Raw genomic sequence first — 19,763 nt, forward strand, 5'->3', positions numbered from 1 at the left:
TTCCTCTTCCTCTCCTTGTCCTTCTCTCTCTCTCTCTCTGTCTTATTTTGAATCTCCTTCTCCTTCTCTCTCTCTCTCTTCCTTTCTTTCTCTTTCTCTCCCCTTCTTTCTTCCCTCTTTCTTTCTTTTTCTTTCTTTCTTTCTTTCTTTCTTTCTTTCTTTCTTTCTTTCTTTCTTTCTTTCTTTCTTTCTTTCTTTCTTTGTCTCTCTTTCTTTCTATCAATCTCTCTCTTCTCTCTCTCTCTCTCTTCTCTCCTTCTCTCTCTTTTTCTTTCTTTCTTTCCCTCTCTTCCCCCCTCTCTCTCTTCTCTCTTTTCTCTCTTTTTATTTCTTTCTCTCCCTCTCTTTCCCTCTCCCATCCCCCCAGGGCTGTATCCTGTTGCAAACAATGCGCCGTTTTGTCTTTCGTGTCTGTATTTTCCTTATTGAGCCAAGCTGTTTTAAGTTCCGTTCCCTACCCCTTCCCTCCCAGGGAAAAGTATTTTCCAAAGGACTGTCGCAAGCCTGCTGAGAAAAATCCATTTTCTTTGCTGTCACCCATTTGGGCAGGATCCCACAAATGCCTGTCATCCATCAAAGTGCGTGCCTGTGGGTGGTCTTCTGAGGGTAATGTATATAAGTTGCATCATCTGGAAGTTTGAATGGATGTCTCACATATGTGTTCATGGAAGGCAGCAAAGAGCTGGGCCTGGCTGGCATTTAACTTCCGTACGGGAGAAGCCTTGCCAAAAAAATAGGAGGGTAAATTGGATGCAGAATTTTACCTTATGTTGGAAGGAAAATCCATCTGGTTTAGTTCCAAGCTGACAGAAAGACGCTGGAAATAACAGGGAGGCTGGTTGGAAGGAAGGTCCGTTTATTGATGAAGCAGGACGACCAGGGTTTGTGGTTCTGGGGAAGCTGGCCAACTAGCTAACTGTGTTTCCTCAAAAAAATACAACCTACCCCGAAAGTAAGTCCTAGCTTGATTTTACACATGCACCCAATATAAGCCCTACCCCCCAAAATAAGCCCTAATTAAGATCCCGCCCATTCCAGGGTGCACAGGTAAAAATTTAGGTAGGGTGGGGATGGGTTGTGTGTGGAGCCTCCCTACTACTTACCTTCAGACAGTTGCAGCCAGGCCTTGCACAACACAACACCTGGTTTTTCCAGCCCATTTCTTCTGCAGCCAGCAAGGCCTTCTTAAAGGTCTCTGCAGGCGATAACAGAGCTCCGAGTCAATCCAGTGCTGTGTTATCGGCTGCAGAGGCCTTCAGGAAAGCCTTGCCGTCCTTGCTGGCTGCAGAAGAAGTTCCTGAAGGTCTCTGACAGCGAAAAGGAGCCCGGGGCAACACCTGCAAGTGAGGTGAGTCAGTGTACAAAATTCCCCCCCTCAAAATAAGACCTGATGCCTTTTTGGTAGCAAAAAACCCCCTATAAGACAGGGTCTTATTTTCGGGGAAACACGATATTTTTATACAGGTCCTGAAATGCTGCTGGGTGGGTGAAGGAGGTTGTGTAATAAAGGGGCTTGTGTTCTAACAGGGTGTTGGGTAATTCCTATGGTAGTTAATGGTTTTCGTCCTATGCTGGATCTTGGGTGAGGGGTTTCTGTACTACTCCTACCATTCTGCTTTTGTTAGCTGACAAACTTTGCTGCAAGGGGTTTTGAAATGTCCCGTCTCAAATGGATTTCTGCCTGCAGCCTTTGCTTTGCTTATGAATGGAGCCATCTAGAGAGTTAGCTTCCTCTTTCAATCAGCTCTTTATCTCCTTAAGTGCTGGCATCTGCTGTGGGCTGTTAAGAAAGACTGAGGGGTGTGTGTGGCTGCTTTCTGCCTGTAAAAACATGTTTCTCCATTTCTCCTTTAGGGAAATATAATGTGCTGCCTTTTTTAATATCTCTCAAAATACTTCATTCTTCAGGGAGGGGTGGGCTTCCCACACTTAGAAAAAAAATTAAAAAATGGAAAGGTGTCCCTAGACAATTCAATACAAAGTCTCTACAGACTGATTTGTTTTCAATGTTTGATTCAAAGCCACGTGGGAAGCCTCCCCCTCTCCAAAAGAATGAAATATTTTGGGAAATATTAAAAAGGCAGAATATTATATTTCCCAAAAGGGAGAAATGGAGAAACATGTTTTTTTAGAGGCAGAAAGCAACCCCCCACTTTTCTTAATAGCCCACAACAGATGTCAGCACTTAAGAAATAAAGAGCTTATTGAAAACTAGATTGCTCTATTCATAGGCAAAGCAAATACTGCAGGCAGAAATCCATTCAAGTCAGAGTATTTTGAAATTCCCTGAAGCAAAGTCTGAACAAAGGCAGAGGGGTAGGCTTGGCCTTCACCCAAGAGCCAAAACAGGATAAAAGCCATGAAGCCACAATAGGAATTGCCCAACACCCTTTCAGAACACATTGCATCATCTTAGAGCAGTCCAAACTTCAACCAAACTTGGGAGCTCAGACAAACACCTAGGATTTGCATTTCCTCTTTTGCCTAGAGAGTCAGCTATGACTCCTACATGACCCCATAGGGATCTGACAACAGCCAATGGAAAACATGTTCTTGCACAGGAACAGGAAGCTCAAGTGCAAAACTTAAAGAAGATATAAAAACTCCTCACTTTCAACTCCATTTTGGCAGCTGCACCAGAACCACAAACCCATGTGCTTCTGTTCATCATTAAACTTTCTTTTCAATCAGCCTCCATGTTTGGAACTGAACCAGATGATATATTTCTTCCCTCAGCCGTATAAAGACTGGATTTCTTTTAGATTCAAGCTTTGAATTAGAACAAGGGTCTTCAAACTTGGCAAGTTTAAGACTTATGGACTTCAACTCCCAGAATTCCCGAGCTAATATGACCGGAGGAGAAATTCTGGGAGTTGAAGTCCACAAGTCTTAAAGCTGTTTGAAGACCCCTGAAGTAGAACCTCACAACTACCCTAGTTTAAGGAAGAATGCTCCAGCGATGTCATTTTTCTAGGATAGAAGCAGCGATTACATCAAAGAGAATTGTAACTTCAGCACTTTAAGCATTTGGGCTTATTCCCCAGTGGGTTAATCATGGCGTTGGAAGGCCCATCTAATTCACCATCATGGGGGAAGGCTGAGAAATTCCAAGGAATCCCCATTTGTACTTGCAACCTGGACTCTTTGCAAAAATGCGCGGCTCGAACAGTCGTAGACCTTGTAATAGGAAAGTGTGACTCCCATTGACTTCTACAGGACTGTACGGGAATAAATAATCCAGAATTGAACCCGGAAGGACACTTCTTAGACAGAGTTAATAATTTTGCCGAACTAAGTTCAGGAGCAGTCAATGACAAAATATTCGTCTGATATATGGCCCACAATCATACCACGGCTTCAAAACAAGCTCTATAAACCAGGAAATCAATCGTGGCTTGGGTAGAAAGCTTTCCCAAACCTGTAAAATAGGAAGAATGTCACCCAGGATGAATGAATGGTTCTTAGAGCTCTGTTCAGCCGTCGAATGGCAGGTAAGCCCTCATCGAAATCTTAGTGGTATGCGAGAAAACAAAACAAAATAAAAACCTGGGGAAAAATGGCCCAAGAGGAAAGGATAATGACTAATACAGGAAGTCCTTGATGTACAGACAGCAGTTGAGCCCAAAAATTCCATTAAGGTGGAGTTAACTTGAGTAAAACCAATAGAAAGTTTTAAATTCGTAGAAATGGGAAGAAAGGCAAAAGCCAATGAGAAGCATGAAAAATTAGGGGTATTTTTGGATTAAAAGCAACAGCATCCTGGAGACCATTTAGGCCAGACAAAATGGGAGCAAAAAGACCAAAACACCTCCCCACCAGCAATCAGCGCTCAGATGAGCATAGATTAATTTAATTGCAAGATTAACATCAGACTAACAATCAAATAAAGACTGCCCCAATGCCAAACAGGCTAATAGTAAATAGCCCAACCAAAGAACTTCCAAGAGAACACTGATAGGGCAAGGCACTGGAATATACATTGAAAACAAACCCTTTACCAGCACTGATGGTGTTACCTAGTTGGGTAATGAAACACCTGCAAGAAAACAACCAAGCTCAGAGAGCACCAAGGACCTATAATCCTCCTGTCTTCTTCTTCTTCTTCTTCTTCTTCTTCTTCTTCTTCTTCTTCTTCTTCTTCTTCTTCTTCTTCTTCTTCTTCTTCTTCTTCTTCTTCTTCTTCTTCTTCTTCTTCTTCTTCTTCTTCTCCTCCTCCTCTTCTTCCTCTTCCTCCTCTTCCTCTTCCTCTTCTTCTTCTTCTTCTTCTTCTTCTTCTTCTTCTTCTTCTTCTTCTTCTTCTTCTCCCCTCCTCCCTCCCCCTCCCCCTCCTCCTCCTCCTCCACCTCCTCCTCCTCCTCTTCTTCACAAACTCTACCCTCTTCGAGCACTGATGATGTTACCTAATTGGATCATGAAACGTCTGCAAGAGAACAACCAAGCTCAGAGAATACCAAGGACCGCTGGAGACCTTTTAATTTCCAGTTTATTGTGCTTCCAAGATGTTTAAACCAATCTCTCCTTTAGGGGAAGTTCAGGCTTTCATATCCCAATGTTAAAATATTTTTCTTCCTTTCCCACCTAAATGAGTGATTGTTGCTTGACTTTTTTTGGGAGAGTGGGCTCGGTCTCTTTCAGGAAAATTCAGGCTGGGGAATTCTATGGAGTTAACGTCCATGCATTTTAAAGTTAGCAAGGTTGAGAGACCTGATTTTCCCGGATACTTCAGGGGTTATAATTGTAATAAGAACAAACTGTGCACATATCAAGTCTGCCAATAAACAAGTGACTTTGGCAGTTGCCCATAATATTCCTTTTTTTTTCTGTGCTTCCTGTGAAATTGGCCCTGGCTTTGTGCTTATGGTGGAACTAGAACTCCCAGTCTCCTGTTTTCTAGCCCGATGCTTTAACCCCTACAGCAAATTGGCTCTTTATGATTTATACATATTGTGCCTTTGACTCTTGGACAAGTCCCCACTGCAGTGTTCTTGGCAAGGTTTTATTTAGTATTGTAATATTTACCGGCTTGTTTATTTTTATTTTTTAATGTATTGGAGAGCCTGTTTGGTATAGTGGTTAAGGGGCTGGAACCCTGGGGAATTCAGGACTCTGAGTTCTAGTCCTGCCTTAGGCATGAAAGCCGGCTGGGTGTCTTTGGGCCAATGACCAGGAGACGGTGAGTTCTAGTCTCATCTTAAGCACGAAAGCAGATAGGGGTTTGGGGCCAGTTCACCAGGAGACAATGTGTTCTAGTCTCACCTTAGGCATTAAATCTGGCTTTGTGATTTTGAAGCAATCACTAGGAGATTGTGAGTTCTAGTTCTGCCTTAGGCACAAAAGCCCACTGGGTGACTTTGGGCCAGTTTACCAGGAGACTGTAAATTCTAGTCCCACCTTAGTCATTAAACCTGGCTTTGTGATTTTGAGCCAATCACCAGAGATTGTGAGTTCTACTCTTACCTTAGGCACAAAAGCCCACTGGTGACTTTGGGCCAGTTTACCAGGAGAGAGTGAGTTCTAGTCTTGCCTTAGGCATGAAAGCAGGTGGGGTTTGGGGGCTGCTTTAGGCACAAAAGCCCACTGAGTGACTTTGGGCCAGTTTACCAGGAGAGAGTGAGTTCTAGTCTCATCTTAGGCATGAAAGCCAGGTGGGTGACTTTGGGCCAATCGCCAGGAAATGGTGAGTTCTAGTCCCACCTCACGCATTAAATCTGGCTTTGTGATTTTGAGCCAATCACCAGGAGACTATGAGTTCTAATCTCCCCTGATAAGATCCATCCACTGCCTTTTGTCCTACCCTCAGGTGCTTTGAAGAATCCCCTCTTCCCTGTGGAAGCTCTTTAAATATTGGAAGACTACTAACATGTCTCTCCTCAGTCTTCTCTTCTTCAGGCTAAACACATCCCCTTCCAGAGGTGGTATTCAGCAGGTTCTGGCCAGTTCTGGAGAACCAGTAGTGGAAATTTTGAGTAGTTAGGAGAAGCGGCAAATCCCACCTCTGACTGGCTCCGCCCTCATCTATTCTCCGCCTCCTGAGTATCAGCTGATTGGCTGGGTCTTCTTTTGTTGCCCTGCACAGGAGAACGGAGCTGGAAAGCAGGTTAGTGGGGTGGGGAGGGAATGGGGATTTTGCAGTAACCTTCCCCTGCCACGCCCACCAAACCACACCCACCAAGCCACACTACGGCCATCAAGCCACGCCCATGGAACCGGTAGTAAAAAATTTTGAATCGCACCACTGTCCCCTTCCTTTAGCTTTTCATTTCACGAGATTTAGCCTCCTTCTGTCATCTTTGGTGGCTTTTCTCTGCCCTCTTTTTGGGGCCTCTGCATCTTTTTAAAAAAAAAATCAGATTTAAAACTGCTCTTTGACTTGTCTCAGCATGGCCTCAATGTCGAATTTCCCCCCTTCCCTTAGCATTTCTTAACCTCTCCTTGTGCATCCCAAACTCTGTGCAGGGACCCTTGACTAATTCTTAAGAGAATCTCCTTGGAAAAAATAATTGCCTCTTTTCAAAGTAGAATTTGACCAGACAACAAGCCGTCAAGTGCATATTCATTAAATGACTCATCCGTTCCAACATGGCCCTGTTCTTAGTGTCTCTCTCTTGTCTCTGCTTGAAAGCTTTGATGACACATGATTTATGCTTTGTAGCAACTGTGGCCGAAAAGAAAAAAGAAAGAAAGGAAACATTGGAAACTGAAGGGAACAGGCCAGAGGTGGTGAATTCAGCAGGTTCTGACCAGTTCTGGAGAACCGGTAGTGGAAAGTTTGAGTAGTTCGGGGAACCAGCCAATGCCACCTCTGACTGGACCCACCAACCCCATCTATTCCCTGCCTCCTCAGTCCCAGCTGATTGACCGGGTCTTCTTTGGTTGACCTGCACAGGAGAACAGAGCTGGAAAGCAGGTTAGTGGGGTGGGGAGGGAATGGAGATTTTGCAGTATCCTTTCCCTGCCACACCCACCAAGCCACACCCACCAAGCCACACCACGCCCACCAAGCCACACCTACAGAACCGGTAGTAAAATTTTTTGAATCCCACCACTGGAATAGGCTGATGTTAGATTTGCGGACTTCGACTCCTAGAATTCCTCAGCCAGCCATGGGAGTTGAGGTCCAGAAGTCTTTTTAATATCTATCTATCTATCTATCTATCTATCTATCTATCTATCTATCTATCTATCTATCTATCTATCTATCTATCTATCTATCTATCTATCTATCTATCTATATGGTATTCGGCAGAATCTCATCTGCCATCATCAGGCATATATATATATGTTTTCTTAAGTTTTACAGAAGCCTGATGATGGCAAATGAGATTCTGCTGAAACATTGCTACAACTTTAAAAGCACAACTATAATGACGTGGGAAAATACCCGAACAAAGCTGAATACCATACATACATAGATATAGACATAGACATAGACATAGATATAGACATAGACATAGACATAGACATAGACATAGACATAGACATAGACATAGACATAGATATAGATATAGATATAGATATAGATGGATCTTTGGTTCAGAAAACAAATATATATTTATATGGCATTCAGCTTTGTTCAGGTATTTTCCCACGTCATTGTAGTTGTGCTTTTAAAGTTGTAGCAACGTTTCAGCAGAATCTCATCTGCCATCATCAGAAGCCTGATGATGGCAGATGAGATTCTGCTGAAACGCTGCTACAACTTTAAAAGCACAACTACAATGACGGGAAAATACCTGAACAAAGCTGAATGCCATACATATATACATACATACATACATACATACATACATACATATATTGTTTTTTATTTCTACAAACATATCATTGGGTGAACAGTGTGGTTCCAGGGTGTTTTACATTTTAGTACAAATAGTTTCATATTAACACTGTTAACTTTCTTATATAATTTAGTATGAATACATATTATCAATCTTAATTATTCAATATTCCCATGTGCTGTTTTGTGTCAATCTCTATATTCTTAACGTCACTTCTTTTGTGGTAAATATTATATTAATGGTCATTAATATGCAGTATTTAACAAATTATATTTCAAATAGCCATTCATAAATTCATGTCAATGTATGTTTCAGTCCAGAAGTCTTAAAGTTACCATGTTTGGAGATTCCTGTTGTAAAAAGTTAGCATCCACCCGTATCCTAGAAGAATGAAATATGTTGAGAAATATTTAAAAGGCAGAATATTATATTTCCCTGGATGAGAAATGGAGAAACATGCTCCAGGAAAGCAGCCCCCACCTTTCTTAATAGCCCCTCCAGCAATTTTTTTTTTGCCCATTAAGAAAGACTGGGCCGTCCTATCTACAAAACAAAAGACCTCCAGCTCCAAGATGATAGGATTAAGATATGATCCTTCAGGACATAATAGGATTAACCCACTAGCATCAGAGCTCACTACAATACACAGTCTTCTAAGAATGTTGAATCAGAGTCCAAACTTCAACCAAACCTGAGAGCTCAGACAACCTACATAGGCAATTATGACCCCTACATCAACCCATAGAATACACGTTCTTGCACAGGAACAGGAAGCTCAAGTGCAAAGCCCAAGAGAAGGTATAAATATCCCTCACTCTCAACTCCATGTGGTCAGCTGCCCAGGTCCTCAAACCCAGGTTCTTCTGCTTCATCAATAAACCATTTTTCCAGTCAGCCTCCATGTTTCCAGTGTCTTTCTCCCAGCTTGGAATTGAACCAAATGGATATTTCTTCTGCACTGTTTTAAAGGAATCAGCTTAGTTGATGGGAGATTGAATTATAAAACCACAGGGCTAGAAGGCACCTTTGGAGGTCTTCTAGTCCACCCCCCTGCCCAAGGCAGGAGACTTTCCCATCCAGAGTTCTCACCCAGTAAGTACTGTTTAAAATAAGGGTTCACAGGTTAAATTATGAACAGAGTAAGATTGCTGAATATATGGCAATCACGATGAATTATTTTGGACATTCCTTTTGCTTTAATGAGCGGGTTCTAGCACAGATCTAACCCCTTGTCAGGTGAAAAGGGCTGGCCACCTCATAGAGGCATGCCAAGTTCTGGTCATCGGAGGGAGAAACAAATAAGATTTTTCTCTGTAAGTCATCAGAAACAAGTGCTGTGGTTTTTTTTTGTTTTTTTTTTAACACACGGCTGGATCTCATCACGTCCTGTTCCCGTTTACAAGCCATTGTGCTTGGCAGAGCCACGGCGTTTGTTAAGCCAAAAACAACTATTTGGGGAGTGACACGAGGTCAGGTTTATCAACAGTCCAGGAATCAGCCAAAGGATAGGAAAAGTTCCACCCAAACCTGGGTTCAAGAGAACAGTAAGGTCAAGATACTAATCAATTCCACACCCCCACAATGGTCCCTTAGAGACTGAGCTAAGTCTTCTGGGAGTTCATCCAGCAACGTATAAGATAAAGCTATTATTCTTGATACACAATCTTCTCCAGATAACCAGGGTTTTGCTTGTGATTCTGGTTCAGAGGTGGGTATTCAGCAGGTTCTGACCAGTTCTGGAGAACCGGTAGTGGAAATTTTGAGTAGTTCGGAGAACCAGCAAATACCACCTCTGACTGGCTCCGCCCCCCCAGATACTCTCTACTTCACATTGAGTCCCTGCTGATCGGCTGGGTCTTCTTTGGTTGCCCTGCACAGGAGAACGGAGCTGGGAAGCAGGTTAGCAGGATGGGCACGAGATTTTGCAGTAACCTTCCCCTGGAGTGGGGAGGGAATTATTTATTTATTTATTTATTTGTCAATCGCTTACAAAACAATAGGTATAAGTATGCGCAAACATGAATAAGAATACAGAAAACAGGTACGATTAAATGGGGACAGTAGGACAGGGACGGGAGACACGATGGTGCACATGCATGCCGCTTAATGGAATTAAGGGAATGGCGATTTTGCAGTATCCTTCCCCTGCCACACCCACCAAGCCACATCCACAGAAACCACACCCATCAAACCACACCCACCAAGCCACATCCACAGAACCGTTAGTAAACAATTTTGAATCCTACCACGGTATCTGGCTTCTTCCTTAGACCAACCGTATTCGGTTGCTTTAGTTCAGGCTTAACCAGGGGTGGGCTGCTGGGGTTCGCATGGGTTCAGGAGAGTCCCAGTTAAGATGCTCTGCAGTTCAGAGGACCCTCAAATCCCACTCCTGGCTGGCCCTGCCCACCCCACCCCTCCCCTCCCAGGAGTCCCCACATGGCCTGTTTTGGATCCAAGTAAGTGCAGGGCACACACAGAGGCTTGGAAAGGGTAAAAAACAGGCCACCCGGAAGTTTGAGAAGGCCCCTAAATGGGCCCATTTCTGGCCTCCAGAGCCTAGAGAGGCCATTTTTGCCCTCCTGAAGGCTCAAGGAAAGCCTCCGGAGCCCGGGGAGGACAAAAGCACCCCCACTGTGGTGCAGGAGGCTGACTAGGTCATGCCCACCATGGCCACACTCACCCAGCAACTGGGCAGAGAACCCTTTGCTAAAATTTTGAAGCCCACCCTGGGCCAAGGAATCTGTGCAGCATAACTGTTTTTTGGTCTATCGTTTTCTTTGAACCTAATTTGACTATAATGCTGAATGCAGTAGAGGTAGTCCTTGGCGTACGACCTCTGTTAAGCCCAGAATTGGTCATAAGTCCCTTTTTTTTCAGTGCTTATTGTAACGTTGAACGGTGACTAAATGAACGGTTGTATGAAGTGGTATGAACACTTCATCTGATCTTGATTCTATCCCTCTGTTGATGCAGCCTAGAGCTGGGTTGGCTTTTTTGGGCAGCTGCAACGGCTGGCTCATATTTAAATGATTGTTCACTGAGACTCCAACAATTACTACTATTGAGCAAGGTGGCACATATACTATACCTGTGTGCATTTTGCTTTTCTTGTCTAAAGATGGAGCTTGCATCCATCTTGAGATCTTTTCCCCATGAGTTTCTCTGCTCTCCAGCTTGCCATTGCTTTAAGTTGATTAAAATCTACTTTCCTGAAGTGCAAGACGCGCATTCAGTCTCATTCTGGTTTGGTTTCTCCAGAAATTGAGAGCTTTGGCATTACCCAGCTAGTAGATACAAAGAAGGAACCTCCTTGGTCTGTTCCTGCTTTCGATTCTTCAGCTTCACACAAATTGCATAAAATAGCATTTTTTTGAACTCCGAGGGCAGATTAAAAGTCTTAATAAGTATATAAATAGGTTTATGCATGTATGTGTGTTTGGGACACTCAGTACAGATGTGGATATAAGATGGGTGTTCCAAAATACACAGGCAAAAAAACATGATAATGACGGAATGAATGCAGAAGGAATTAACATCAAGCAAGAGAAGAAGTTGACCTTTTAATGCTTCCAAGATCTGATTTTTATTCTTAACATATCTCAGGTTTTTAATCCAAATAGAAATAGCAATACTTTCTCAAGTGGGAAGAGCGCTATTTAAAATGATGAGTTCCTTTAAGATGTGAAAGTAAACAACGTTTTAAAAAAAATATGTCCCTCTTGAAGTTGATTTTTTATTAAATGTAGACATATCTGGGCAGAGAGTCAAAAACACCATTCCATTCCAGGACTAAAAATTGGCAAGATGGGGAAAGTATTTGATTCTTTTGGCATTTGGAGATTGTGGTTGTGGTTTTTGTTTTGTTTTGGCTTGGCTTGTGTTTGTTATGATTAACTAACCTACCATGATCGATGCATTTATTTCACAACAGGATTGTGATACGTAAAAGATGCTGGGACCCCTAAAAGGCAGTGTGCAGAGAAGAGCAACAAAGATTACAGATTAATAGAGTTGGAAGGGACCTTGTAGGTCATCTAGTCCAACCCCCCGCCCAACCAGGAGACCCTACACCATTTCTGACAAATAGCAGTCCAATCTCTTCTTGAAAGCCTCCAGTGATGGATCACCCATAACTTCTGAAGGCAACTTCTGTTCCTTTGGTTGATTGTTCTCGCTGTCAGAAAATTTCTCCTTATTTCTAAGTTGAATCTCTCCTTGATCATCCATTATTCCTTGTCTGGCCTTCAGGTGCCTTGGAAAATAGTTTAACCCCTTCCTCTCTGTAGCAGCCCCTCAGATATTGGAAGACTGTTATCATGTCTCCCCTGGTCCTTCTTTTCATTAGGCTAGCCATGTCCAGTTCCTGCAACCGTTCTTCATATGTTTTAGCCTCCTAATCATCCTGATTGCTCTTCTCTGCACTCTTTCCAGAGTCTCAACATCTTTTTTACAGTGTGGTGACCAAAACTAGATGCAGCACTCTAGGTGTAGTCTTACTAAGGCTTTATAGAGTGGTATTAGTACCTCACTTGAGCTTGGTTGTATGATTAATGCAGTTTAGGATTGTGTTGGCTTTTTTGGCTCTTATTGAACTGGTTTTCCACTCAGACTCGGAGATCCGTCTCTAACAGTTACTGCTATTAGGCCTGGTTTCACCTAGTCTATATGTATTCTTTTGGTTTTTTTCTCACCTAAGTATAAGATTTTACTTTTTTCTACATTGAATTTCATTTTGTTAGATAGAAACATCCTGCCATATGGATTCTTATATATAAAAAAAAAATTCCTAAAGTATTGGAAAGCAATACACTAAAACATTTTTTAAAAAATAACATTTGAATTAAAACCACAAATACATTTACTAGGCATAATTCCAGAACGCATAAATGAAAAGGATCGCAATCTAGTAAGATACATGCTGACATCAGCAAGAATCCATTTGGCACAAACGTTAGGAAAATAAAACCCTGCTGATAATGCAGGGAAAGGAGAATAAGAGAGGGGCCAAACTGATTATTGATTCATAACAGAACTTTAAATTCAGGCGACAATGCTTCCTTACATACAAAACATTAAACCAGGGGTCTCCAACCCCTGGTTTGTGGCCTAGTCCATTGAGAACCAGGCTGGTAAGGGGCACAAGTGTGAAGCCATCCCCTCAACCCACCATCTGTCAGGGCTCCAACAAAAAGTATTCTACTACGCCTTATGCCACCAGACTTGAAATTCTAGACCTAGAAAACTTAAAACTACACTGCCTTCGGTCTGATCTAAGTATAGTATATAAAATTATATATTGCAATGTCCTACCTGTCAATGAATACTTCAGCTTCAACCATAACAACGCTAGAGCAAAAAATAGATACAAACTCAAGGTTAATTGCATCAAACGTGATTGTAGGAAATACGACTTCAGCAACAGAGTGGTCAATGTCTGGAATACTCTACCTGACTCTGCAGAGAGTCCCGTCTGTAGAAAGTTCCCAAGAACTTTAACCTTAGACTGTCTACTACTGACCTCACCCCTTTCCTAAGAGGTCTGTAGGGGGCGTGCATAAGTGCAACAACGTGCCTACCGTCCCTGTCCTATTGTTTCTTTTATTATTATTTTTTATTTTTCTTATATGTATCCAGGTATTCATAACTATGTTTTTACTTATACCTATTATCTTGTAAGCAATTGACAAAAAAATAAAAATAAAAAATAAAATCCACCCTCATTCAATCAAAAGTCTCTAGCTGCATCTCAGAAAAAGTAAATTGGTTTATTAGAAGTTGCCATGTTGGTGGGTGGCTGGGTGAACTCGATACTGAATCACATCATACATTTCCCCCTTGTCCCTGGTCTTCCCCGCCACCCCCTGGATGTGACTTCTCCAATGGGACACATCCGTCTCCAAGAGTCATCCATCATGCTCTCCAATAACCTTCTTATGCTCCAACAACTTTGGGCTGCCGAGGTGATTATCTAGGCATTTCAAGAATGCCTTGTTTTCCCCCCCCCTCCCTTTTTCTGGCAACTGAAAAGACCAAAGGAGTATCTTTTTAGTTGACACCATCACCAGCGATCCACAGAGTTGGAAAGGTTGGGAGACGCTGCATTAAACATCAAAATAGGTTTGGGACACCGGGAATATAACAATAGCAATAGCACTTAGACTTATATACCGCTTCCCAGTGCTTTGCAGCCCTCTCTAAGCGGTTTACAGAATCAGCATATTGACCCCAACAATTTTGAGTCCTCATTTTACCAACCTCAGAAGGATGGAAGGGTTTAAGCAGAAGTAGTTTGCAGTATTGCACTCTAACTACCGTGCCACGGAGGCTCTTATATATAAGTAGTCCTTGACTTACAATCATAATTAAGCTCAACATTTCTATTGTTAAGCGACACGGTGGTTAAGTGAGTTTTGCTCCATTTAGTAACGTGGTTGTAAAGTGAAGCTGGCTTGCCCAGTGACTTTGCTTGTAAAAAAAAGTGTTATATAAAATGTTGCGTAAAGTGTTAATACCACTTTATAATGCCTTGGTAAGGCCACCCTTGGAATACTGCATCCAGTTTTGGTTGCCACATGGAAAAAGTTGTTGAGACTCTAGAAAAAGCGTAGAGAAGAGCAACAAAGATGATTAGGGAACTGGAGGCTGAAATATATAATGAACAGTTGCTGGAATTGGGTATGTCTAGTTTGATGAAAAGAAGGACTAAGGGAGACATGATAGCAGTCTTCCAATATCTCAGGGGTTGCCAGAAGGAAGAGGGAGTCAAGCTATTCTCCAAAGCACCCGAAGGCAGGACAAGAATCAATGGATGGAAACTAATCAAGGAGAGAAGCAACCTAGAACTAAGGAGAAATTTCCTAACAGTGAGGACAGTTAATCAGTGGAACTGCTTGCTTTCAACACTGGAGGTGTTTAAGGAGAGATTGGACAGCTGTTTGTCCATAATAGGGTCTTCTTCTTCAGCAGGGGGTTGGAGTAGAAGACCCCCAAGGTCCCTTCCAACTCTTCTCTTCTCTTCTCTTCTCTTCTCTTCTCTTCTCTTCTCTTCTCTTCTCTTCTCTTCTCTTCTCTTCTCTTCTCTTCTCTTCTCTTCCATTCCATTCCATTCCATTCCATTCCATTCCATTCCATTCCATTCCATTCCATTCTATTCTTGCAATAATGATCATCTGATCCCGGAACACTGCAACCATCATAAATACAAGCTACTCCCCCTTTCTGATATGTGTTGAAATTTGTCTTTTTTTTTTAACCTAAGCATCAAGTCCTTTGGACACTTCTTGTTTTGCAGTAGGGAAAAAATTTGAGGGATCAGGCAGATTTCATTCCTCATTTTCACCCCCCTCCTAAACTGCATGTTACTGTTAGCATTCATTTGGCACCTTCCAAGCCCTCGTTTGGTTCTTCACATGGGGCATTTTAGCTAACAATGGAAGGAACTTTTTCCCACGTTCCTGAAAAGGACTTCTGATTACCAGCTCAAAAATGACATCCGTATTCATCTTGGAGGACATCCAAACCCTGTTTTATATGGAGGCATTCCTTCCATTTTTGTCTTCATCCTTTTTTCTCCCTCTCCCCCTTTCTCCCTCTCTCCCTCCCTCCCCCCCTCTCTCTCACACACACTCAACAACAAGGTAAAGTTTTCACTCTTCGGAGCAAGATGATGGCGATTTAATGTGCCGCAGAGAAGCTGGCCTGGTTTTAGCTCCTCAAGGATATGATGTCAAGCTTAGGGGGGTTTCCTTTGAGGACCACCACCAGCAGCAACAACAACACAATAATCTATCAGGGGCTTCCTATTCCAGCTATAATTGTGCAGCGTGTCCATAGAATAGAGACAAAACACTTAAAATGGAAGCCAGAATGGGAAACTCCACTCATATTTTTAAAATGGGAGGAGTTTTGATTGTACAATCAAGGTTGCCATTTTGACTTTTTGACCATATCCTGTGGACACCCTTATTGAGATATTTTTGTAGTTTGAGGGTTATATTTCGACAAAATTGTGGCTGTCATTTACTTATATTTACTTATTTTGGTGTTTCTTGGTCACTTTTAGATGTGTGGACTTCAACTCCCAGAATTCCCCAGCCAGCATAGCACAACTCCCGTGGAATTCTGGGAGTTGAAGTCCACACATCTAAAAGTGCTCATGTTAAGAAACACTGACTGATTGACTTATACCACAGATATGAGATATTTGAGGAAAGCTGCCAGAGTAGCCAGAAGAGATAAAATCAGAAATATCGGACCTTAAGAGAAAAAAAATGGACATAGAACCAATCTTAAACTACACACCAAAACAGGAAATAAAGTGGTTTGCTCTTGCAGAAGTAACAGATAGGCCCAGTAGATTAGCATATCCTTCTGGGGAATAGTTTCCCCCCAGTTTATCTTCATGTAAATCACACTTATGGAATGAATGCAAGAGAAACCAGGAAAACTTTTTGCTTGGCCAAAAAGCAAAATATTTATTAGATTGGCAATCATGCTAGCAGGTGACTTTAATGAACTGTAAATTTGATATATGTAGGACTTATTAGTAAAGGCATTAAACCCCCTGACTGGAATATGGGAGGTTAGTAAATTGTGGAAAAGGGAAGGGAACAGAGAAGGAGAAAGGGGAGGAGAAGGATGGGAGGAAGAGGAGGAGGAGAAGAAGAAATAGGAAAAGAAGGAAGAGGAGGAGGAGGAGAAAGAGAAAGGAGAAGGGGAAGGAAGAGGGGAAGGAGAATGAGAAGGGAAAGAAAGGAGAGAAGGAAGAGGAGAAGGGAAAGGGGAAGGAGAAGAGGAGATGGAGAAGGAAGAGAAGAAGGGAAAGGGAGAGAAGAAGGAGAAGGAGAAAGAGGAAAAGAAGGAAGAGGAAAAGAAGGAAGAGGAAAGAAGAACAGGAAGAGAAGGACCATGGAAAGAAAGGGAAAGTGGCAAGGAAAGACTAAAGGAAGGGAAGGGAAAAGGAGAAAGAAAAGAAAGAGAAGAAGGAGAATGGAGCAGAAAGGGAAAGTGGAAGGGAAAACTGGAGGAAAGGGAACCAAAACTTCAGTGGCCAAAGCTGCAAGAGCACCTCTATTTTTTAAAAAATATATTATTTAACCTTTATCGGTTCAAAGCCAATACAACTCAATCAAGCAGAGGGAGAAAACGGACACCGGTGGAACTCGTATTTCATGTTTTTACACCCAGTACCAATTACTTGAGGGACGGATTTCCAGCTCTATAATGCTATGATTCTGTGTGCCTTTCCTCCAGAGCCTGGAGGTCAATCTTTGATGGTATTTAGTATTTATTTGATATGTCAATCACTTACAAGATACAGGTATCAGAATAAATATAGTTTTGAATACATGAGATAGATACTTATAAGAAAAATGAAAGAAACAATAGGACACGGACGGTAGGCACGATTGGTGCGCTTATGCACGCCCCCTACAGGCCTCTTAGGAAAGGGGTGAGGTCAATAGTAGACAGTCTAAGGTTAAAGTTTTGGGGGTTTGGGGAAGAAACCACAGAGTCAGGTAGAGTATTCCAGACATTGACCATTCTGTTGCTGAAGTCGTATTTCCTGCAATCAAGTTTGGTGCGGTTTACCTTGAGTTTGTATCTATTGTGTGCTCTTGTATTGTTATGATTAAGGCTGAAGTATTCATTTGCAGGTAGGACATTGCAATGTATGATTTTATTTACTATATTTAGATCAGACTGGAGCTGGCATAGTTCTAGATTTTCTAGGTCTAGAGTTTCAAGTCTGATAGCATAAGGTATTCTGCAATGAGTAGAGGAGCGGAGAATTTTTCTTGTGAAATATTTCTGGACTTTTTCAATTGTGTTAATATCAGATACATGATATGGGTTCCAGACTGTTGAGCTGTATTCAAGTATACGTCTAGCAAATGTTTTGTATGCTCTAGTTAGTAGTGTGATATTACCAGAGAAGAAGCTACGTAGGATTAGATTAACAACTCTTAATGCCTTTTTGGCTATGTAGTTACAGTGGGCTCTAGCACTTAGATCATTAGAGATGACTACTCCAAGGTCCTTGACAAAGTTTGGATCTTCAACAAGGTCTTGACTATTTAGCTTGTATTTTATTTTCTGATTTTTTTCTGCCAATATGTAAGACAGAGCATTTATTTGTTGAGATTTGAAGTTACCATTTGATTGACCATTCTGATACATAGTCAAGGTCTTTTTGGAGGGTAATAGTATTGTCTGTGTTGAATAGCTTTACATCATCAGCGAAGAGAACACAGTTGCTCTTAATGTGATCACAGAGGTCATTTATGTAGAGTATGAAGAGAGTTGGTCCTAAAACACTGCCTTGGGGGACACCACTGTTGATAGGTACAGAATTTGATAGGACGCTCCCAGTTTTGACCATTTGTTGTCTGTTTGACAGGAATGAGTGAAAAAAGAGCAGCCAGCATTTGTAGACAATGTGGGACAGCCCTTCCAGTTGGTTTGCGACATCTGCAATTTTGCTAAAGGCAAGCATGGGAAAAACAGTCAAGCGTTAATTATTTTCAGCCCGAGCTGCAAAGAATTCCTTGAGTGGTTTCGCTAATAATTGCAGAGGAAGTAACGATTGATTAAACAGGCCCTATTATTGCAGCCGTCATAATCCTGGCAACTTATGTGGTTTCTTTAAACTTTTTCATAGATGTCATTGCATCAGATGTGTCCAGCAGCTGGCTTACCTTAAGAAGAACGCCTCACATATGGGTTACATATGAAATAAAAACAGCCTCAGGATTTCCTACCGTTAAGATGGCTAGCAAGGGACGTTTCGCTGTTCGCATCTTTAGCTGACATCATTATCTTTGGGAAGAAGAGCAACCAGACTGGAGTTAGGAGGACTTTTTTTAATAAAAATGGGGAAAAAGCAATCCTCAGCCAAGTCGTCAACCTTGTAGTTTTATTTTTTTATTTTTTTCCCTCAAGCTGGGATTTGAAATAGGGTGTTTCCAGATTTTGAAAATCAATCTTATTTATTAAAAGAAAAATGATATGATACAAAATTAGATAAGAAAGCTGGAAATGTAACTATGATTATGTATGTATGTTGGAATCTGGAATCACATTGCTCACTTGAAGAGATATATAAAAAATTAAAAATTATTTGAAAAAAAATGAAAAACAATCTTAGGAAAATGAAGTGACTGATATTTGTCATCTGAACAATGGAAACTACTAGAGTCGGCGGGGGGGTTTGGACTAGATGACCTACAAGGTCCCTTCCAACTCTGTTAATCTGTAATCTGTAATTCTCTTGTTTTCTATTTGAAGAGCTGAGACTTGTACAATACATGCCAAATGTTGTAACGTGGCAATAAAATATTAATTTTAGAAAGCTGAGTATAATGAATGGGATGAGCAGTTGCTGCAAGAGCCAGTTTAATCTAGCGGTTAAGGTACCCAGGCTAGAAAGTGGGAGACCATGAGTTCAAGTCCTGCTTTAGCCATGAAAGCTAGCTGGTTGACTTTGGCCCAATCGCCAGGAGACGGTGAATCTGAGTCCTGGCTTAAGCATGAAAGCCAGCAATTAGAATAGAATAACAAAGTTGGGAAGTCTTCAAGTCCAACCAGGGATGGGCTGCTATGAGATCACCCGGTTCCTGTGGACCCATAGCTAACATTATTTATTTATTTTTATTAATTTATTTCCTTTTGTCAAGCGATTATAAGATAATAAGTATAAGTATAAACATAGTTATGCATACATGAAATGGATACGTATAAGAAAAATAAAAAGAGACAATAGGACAGGGATGGTAGGCACGTTGGTGCACTTATGCACGCCCCCTACAGACCTCTTAGGAAAGGGGTGAGGTCAATAGTAGACAGCCTAAGGTTAAAGTTTTGGGGGTTTGGGGAAGAAACCACAGAATCAGGTAGAGTATTCCAGACATTGACCACTCTGTTGCTGAAGTCGTATTTCCTGCAATCAAGTTTGGTGCGGTTTACCTTGAGTTTGTATCTATT

General features: G+C 41.8%; 1 long non-coding RNA gene across 1 annotated transcript; it reads left to right on the forward strand.

The window, feature by feature from the left end:
* Positions 1 to 492: 492 nt before the first annotated feature.
* On the forward strand, positions 493 to 18,642 carry LOC148127452 (uncharacterized). The gene is made up of 2 exons (XR_015742418.1): positions 493 to 606; positions 18,442 to 18,642. It is a non-coding gene; the product is annotated as an uncharacterized LOC148127452 (long non-coding RNA).
* Positions 18,643 to 19,763: the final 1,121 nt, after the last annotated feature.

This window comes from Pseudonaja textilis, chromosome 2, assembly GCF_049901715.1.
Source record: "Pseudonaja textilis isolate UNSWEBS1 chromosome 2, rPseTex1.2, whole genome shotgun sequence".
Classification (NCBI taxonomy): Eukaryota; Metazoa; Chordata; class Lepidosauria; order Squamata; family Elapidae; genus Pseudonaja; species Pseudonaja textilis.